This window comes from Pelmatolapia mariae, linkage group LG7, assembly GCF_036321145.2.
Source record: "Pelmatolapia mariae isolate MD_Pm_ZW linkage group LG7, Pm_UMD_F_2, whole genome shotgun sequence".
Taxonomy (NCBI): domain Eukaryota; kingdom Metazoa; phylum Chordata; class Actinopteri; order Cichliformes; family Cichlidae; genus Pelmatolapia; species Pelmatolapia mariae.
Genome location: NC_086233.1, coordinates 61,937,642 through 61,944,439, shown reverse-complemented (window position 1 = coordinate 61,944,439; position 6,798 = coordinate 61,937,642).

Genomic DNA, 6,798 nt, shown 5'->3' with positions numbered 1-6,798 from the left:
TCGTAGAGCCCACCTTAATTGTTTGCGACTCAAAAGAAGAATAGTTTTCAGTTTGCATACCTCTGCAAGTGTAAATGTCCTTAAAGACAACAGCAAGTCCTCCACCACGGCGACCTAAACGGGGGGTGCCCAAGTAGGAGCAGCCTGTAGGACGCAGTTCGTTTAGGTGAATCAACTCACCATCCCTCTGCCATGTTTCAGTGAGAAACAGAAAATCCAGGTTTTTCCCTGTGAAGAGCTCATTCAGAGAAACGGATTTGTTTGCAATGGAGCGGGCGTTGTTATGGATTCAAAATATTAAAGGAGGGATACAGGAGGCAACTCAAAATAACAACTCTTGGTCCAACGAGGTAAGGTCAAACAAAGATTTTAATGATCACACGCGTGGGAGATGCACCCTGCAGAATATCAGAGGTGGATCCCTCAAACAATGCACAAAACAAAGGTTTTATAGGGTCGGGGTAATACAACGCCCCTCCATGCATTAAGCAGATACAATACTTGCATACGTCAAATCAAAACCACAATGACTTTTAACACAGTTTGAAAAGATCGTCTCGTCTCCATCCCAGGTGTCTTCCTGTTGCCACCGGACGCTCGCTTATCTGTCTGGAACATCAGGCACACGTTCTGCACAAACTGTTCTTTTGCAGGCACAACTTGCAGTTACAAGCATAATATGATTAAACTTTCACCTATATAACTGAGTCTATCTACTGTGTGTGTGTGGGTGTGTGTATACGTGTCAACCTTTGCTGCACTCATTTTCACCTCTCACCTCTTCAGCTAAGACTTGTAACCTTTCCACTAGACAGAAGGCCAACACGTACACAACTGAAACTATATGTGTAATATATCGAATACATGTTTTAATCAAATGATACCACTCAAAACTTAATAAAGAAGATGAACAAAATAAAAGATAATAAAGAATAATATGATATAAATGTGTTGTAAGCGTGTATGCAATCCCTTCCACAGCTCTAGTCAAACTCACCATGGATTGGCCAGACATATCGCTAGCCAAAGCTCTTGACCTTCAGTTAATGGACTGAGCCACAACTCTTTAATAGGCACAGAATGCAATGTGTATAAAAATGATTATAATCATTCCAATAACAAGAGTTCAAAGATTGCCAGTATGTTTGCTCATCTCAATATAATCTGAAAGCTATAAACTGTTTTGTCAATACCATATGGATGCTGCAGGTTATCTAATAACAAAAACATTTTGCTTGACCCCACAGCGTTCAAGAGTACGTGTTTCCAACCAAATCCGGAAGGGTAACTAGCAGCAGAAACCGGGTACGCCTCCAGACAAGTCTGGAAATCTCCGATCTGTAGGCTCGTCTAATGTGTACCTGGATGCCGGCCCTACAGCCTCTTTTCCTCAATTTCTTCTTGGAATTGCTTAGGGCACATTTCGTAGGTAGCAAGAAGTAATTCGGTGAGGTGGAAGCGCGCACAAATGGTGAGGGGAAAGTTTTCCTATAACTGTCCAAATCATCATAAAGACGTTCCATAGACTCTTTGATGTGGAGCAAGGGAGAACGGTCGTAAATCACAGCAGCATAGCTCCTGTCACAACGGGACTGAACGGACTCACGCACAGGCTCTGAATAGAGAACACAAGAGTCTTTATTTACAGCAACACCAGGTGATCTATTTACAAAGTGGGGAAGGACGGGCTCCGGGGATCCACACACGAACGGGGGAAAAGACGCTGGAAGTCCACACACACTCCTAACTCCACACTCCGTCCACGCTCCACGCCTCACGCTCCTCTTCACACTCCACAGAAAACACAAAAGCTCAAAGGACTGGAGAGCACGGGCTCATGGACACGCATGTTCCGTGGAAGTTTCAACTGGACAGATACAGGGTTTACAAGAGCACTAATCTCGAATGGCCCAATAAAAGCTGGTGTGAGTTTTTTTGACTCAGCCCGGATGGGCACAGAGCGGGTGGACAGCCATACCTTTTGTCCGATAGCATACTTAGGAGCTGGTGTCCGATGGCGGTCCACGAGCTGTTTGTTATGTTCCTTTGTCCGAAGAAGGGCAGCTCGGGTGGCTCTCCACACCCGGTGACATCTGCGCATGTGGTGTTGGACAGACGGCACAGAGAGGTCACGCTCAATGGCTGGAAAGAGTGGAGGCTGGAATCCTAATGACGCCTCACAAGGTGAAACTCCAGTGGCCGAGGAAGTTAGACAGTTGTGGGCGTACTCAATCCATGGTAGATGCTCACTCCAGGTTGTTTGATTTGTGGACGCCACACACCGCAGAGCGGCCTCAAGCTCTTGGTTTGCCCACTCAGCTTGCCCGTTAGTCTGTGGATGGAAGCCAGAGGACAGACTAACATTGGCGCCGAGGGTGGAGCAAAACTCCAGACCCGTGAGGTGAATTGAGGGCCACGGTCAGACATGATGTCCTCCGGAATACCATGGAGGCGGAATACATGCGTGGTGAGGAGATGTGCAGTTTCCAGGGCCGTAGGCAGCTTGGGCAAGGCAACGAAATGGACAGCTTTAGAAAACCGGTCAACAATGGTTAGAATGACTGTGTTACCTTTTGAGACTGGTAATCCGGTGACAAAATCCAAGGCTATGTGGGACCAAGGCCGTCTTGGAGTGGGTAGCGGTTGCAGCAATCCCGGGGGGAGTTGGTTAGACAACTTGTTACGGGCACAGGTTGAGCAGGCAGTGACGTATTCCCGTGCATCCCGAGCCAAAGTGGGCCACCAGAAGTAACGCTGGAGGAATTGTATGGCTCGGCGTACCCCTGGGTGGCAGGTGAACCGGGCGGCGTGTGCCCATTGCAGCACCTGGGAACGAACAGAGGCGGGCACTAACAACTGACCTAGGGGCCCGGTTCCAGGATCCGATTCCTTTTTCTGAGCTTCCTTAATCTGAGATTCTATTTACCAGGTCACCGCAACGATGGAGCAGGAGGCTGGAAGAATCGGACCTGGTTCAGGTTCTGCTTCAGAGGAGTCATATAGTCAGGAGAGGGCGTCTGGCTTCACATTGCTGCTCCCGGGCCTGTAAGTGATTGAAAAGTTGAATCTCATGAAAAAGAGTTCCCACCTCGCTTGCCGGGGATTGAGTCACTTCGCGGCTCGGAGATATTCCAGATTCTTGTGGTCCGTCCACACGATGAATGGTTGAGTAGCTCCCTCCAGCCAATCTCTCTATTCCTCTAGTGCCAGTTTAATAGCCAGAAGTTCCCGATCTCCAACATCGTAATTACGCTCTGCCGGGGAGAGACAGTGAGAGAAAAAGGCGCATGGGTGGAGCTTACCATCCTTCCGTTGGGACAACACAGCTCCGACCCCAGAATCAGATGCATCCACTTCAACCACAAACTGTTGTTTGAGGTCAGGTTGGCAGAGGATGGGTGCAGTAGCAAACCATTCTTTGAGCTGTAGGAAGGCCTACTGCACCGATTGGTTCCACTGAAAAGACACTTTTGGAGAAGTGAGTCTGGTTAAAGGCAGAGCGAGTTTACTAAAATCTCGGCTGAGGCAGCGGTAGAAGTTGGCAAAACCCAAAAAACGCTGGAGCGGTTTGGGGGTTTGGGCCAGTTAAGTACTGTTTGGACTTTCGCTGGGTCTGGTTTTAGATTTCCCTGCTCTATTAAGTATCCGAGAAAAGCCACAGAGTCCACATGAAAGTCACATTTTTCCCCTTTCACAAACAGTTTGTTTTCTAACAAACGCTGAAGAATCTGTCTGACGTGAGTCTCATGCTCAGCAACTGTTTTGGAGAAGATAAGCATGTCGTCCAAATAGACAAACGCGCACCGATTAATAAAGTCCCGGAGGACATCATTTACGAGGGCTTGGGAAACTGCTGGGGCGTTAGTTAGCATCACCAGCTACTCAAAATGTCCTAGATGGGTATTAAAGGCAGTTTTCCACTCATCGCCTTCTCTGATTCGTACTAGATGGTAGGTGTTACGAAGGTCTAATTTACTGAAGATTGTTGCCCCTTGCAGTAGTTCAAAAGCTGAGGAAAGGAGCGGTAGGGGATATTTGTTCTTAACCATGATTAAGGCCGCGGTAATCAATGCAGGGCTGGAGAGTTTTGTTGCAGACGATTAGGCAGAGGTTCTGAAACAATTCCCAATTTTTCTGCGAGGGCCGAATCGATAAAATTCTGTTCCGCGCCGGAGTCAATTAACGCCGTTACAGAATGGGCCTTGGCACGAACAGTTAACTTGGCAGGTAACATTAATTGCGGAAGGGAGCTTTTAGTAGACAGGTCACCCACCAGTACTCCCTTTACTATGGATGGGCGCCCCCTTTTGATCAAGACGGACAGGTGGCGATGAAGTGGCCCTTACGGCCGCAATACAGGCACTCACCAGACACCATACGTCGCTGACGTTCCGTGGGCGTTAGCCGCGAGTGGCCCAGCTGCATGGGCTGCTCGCCTTCCTCGCTCTCCTCGTCACTGTGAGCAGCGCTGGGCTTAGATCTCCTCTCCCCCGACAGTGGGTCCGTGAGCGCCCGCGGCTCCCGAAAGGCCCGCCCTTGCAGGTCTCTGCGAGCCCAAAGGCGGTCATCTAACTTAATGCACAGAGTCATTAGTGAGTCGAGAGAGGCAGGCAGGTCATGCATAATTAGTTCGCCTTTCAATTCCTCACAGATGTTATTAAGCAGAGTACTCTTCAGCGGTTCCTGCCCCCACCCCGTTTGCTCAGCCAAAACCCAGAAATCGACAGAGTAATCCGACATTCTATGCCTACCCTGTTTGAGATTTAACAGGTGGTGAGCGGCAGCGGCAGCCTCGGATCCAATGTTCCCTCTAATTTTTCATGTGTCTGAGTGAACACACAAACTCCCTGAGCGGTCCCTTGGACCACTGTGAGCAACAGCAGACGTGTGCACTGTGGTCACGCCAGCATCGAATCCATCCAAGTTACATGGTTTATTAAAATAATCAAATTACAGCATTTATGTTAGACTACTTTTAATTAACTGCTTTAGCCCACTTACAATGTAAATTAAAAAAAAATCTTGTTCATGACCTGTGTAGTATGTTAACACTATTGGAAGTAAAAATAACTTGAACTCCAATTTTGAAAACACAACTTTCTTTTTTTTTCATTTCTTTTTTTTTTTTTAATATAAAGCTCTGACTTGTATTATGAGTCTGAGTCTGTGGTCTGGGAGAGAGTCCTGTAACTCTGTCTGCAAAATACAGTATATAATGACCAATGTTGGGAAATTAATTATATAGTTACTTCTTCAAAAAAGTAACTGGGTTATGCAAACAACGTTTTTTGCAGCTGTTTATCTAAAAATGCAGCCAAGGCGTTTTTTTAAATAAACATTTCAAACTATTTACAGAACAATCAGCTGTTCTGCATCAAATTTGATGCCACACAAATTATTTGTGCCACTCCAAAAAATAATTTCTGTCCACTATGAGATAAAGGAGAACAACAGCCTGATACCTGCAGGCCTGACAACAGGAGATGTATCACTGCTGTAACACCTGTAACATTCAGCAGTCGCCTCATTGTTCTGACACACACAACAAAACTATTGACTACACTACACACTAACTACACAAGATTTGCGCTAAACGTCGCAAATCTCTCACATCTCAAAACACCGCGTCACTCCCAAAACTTCCCCCCTTTCCTAAACAACTAAATGCCATGTTGCCATATCATTTTTTGATTGGTCGACATGGTACATTTTTCGACCAATAGGAAAGGATGGGGATTTTTTGGTGTTGTTTTTGCTCACAGGCTTTCGAGCGTTTTCGTTATAAAACGCTGTTTTTACCGTTTCTTCCCGCAGTAAATATAAACAACGATAGTATTCAGGAAGAAAACCAAACATTGCAGATATTTTTATCACAACTCTGGTTTTACGTGGCCGATCAACACAATTTAAAAACTGGTATAAAGTCCACACTTTTCCCGTCAGTTGTTCCGTCTGTCCTGCTCACATCTCCAATGGTTGTACACGTTGTCATTAACGTGGCTTCACTCCACATCAGCCACGCCGCTTTGCTAGCTAAAACACCGGTGTCAGCACATAAGGACGCTGTCATAGCCTGTCAACGACTTTGATTAGCTGCGTATATACGAATGTGAATCACATCATTGGCTGGACTATGGGATAAGGTGGCATCGTTCTAATCCCATACTGGAGCAGCCAGTCACTTACTGACTAACACTGCAAAACAGAATTGTTAAAGTATTAATTTTAATTTCAATTCAGGTTAGATTTTTTTTCTGTGCGCAACGCAGATTTTCTGTGCGCAGAGACCGTGCCAGCAGTGCGCAATTGCGCACGCGCGCAGCTTAGAGGGAACATTGCTCGGATCCTTGTCAAAAACACTTTTAAACTTAGACAAAAAATCAGGGTAGGAGATTTCGGGGTGAGGTCGTAGCACAGCCTGGGCCCACTGCAATGCGCGATCACGTAACAGTTGCACAAAGAATGAAATCTTATCCCCATCACCAGGGTACAAGTGAGTTTGCTGGTAAAAAAAAAATGTGAGCTGTGTGAGAAATCCCACACATTTATCCAACGCACCATGAAACAGTTCTGGGGAGGGAGGCTGACGCCCGATGACCACAGGAACAGTTTGAACCACACACGGGGTAGGTTCTTCTGCTGGAGGGGGTGGTGGGGTCGGAGAGTCGGTTAACGGGGTCCGCTGGGCGAGAGCCAGAGATAAAGCTGCAACATCTCCACTGAGCCGAATTAACATCTGCTCATGTCACTGCAAAAGCTCCTCCAACGAGACCGGGGCTGGGGCTGGAGACGCTAAGC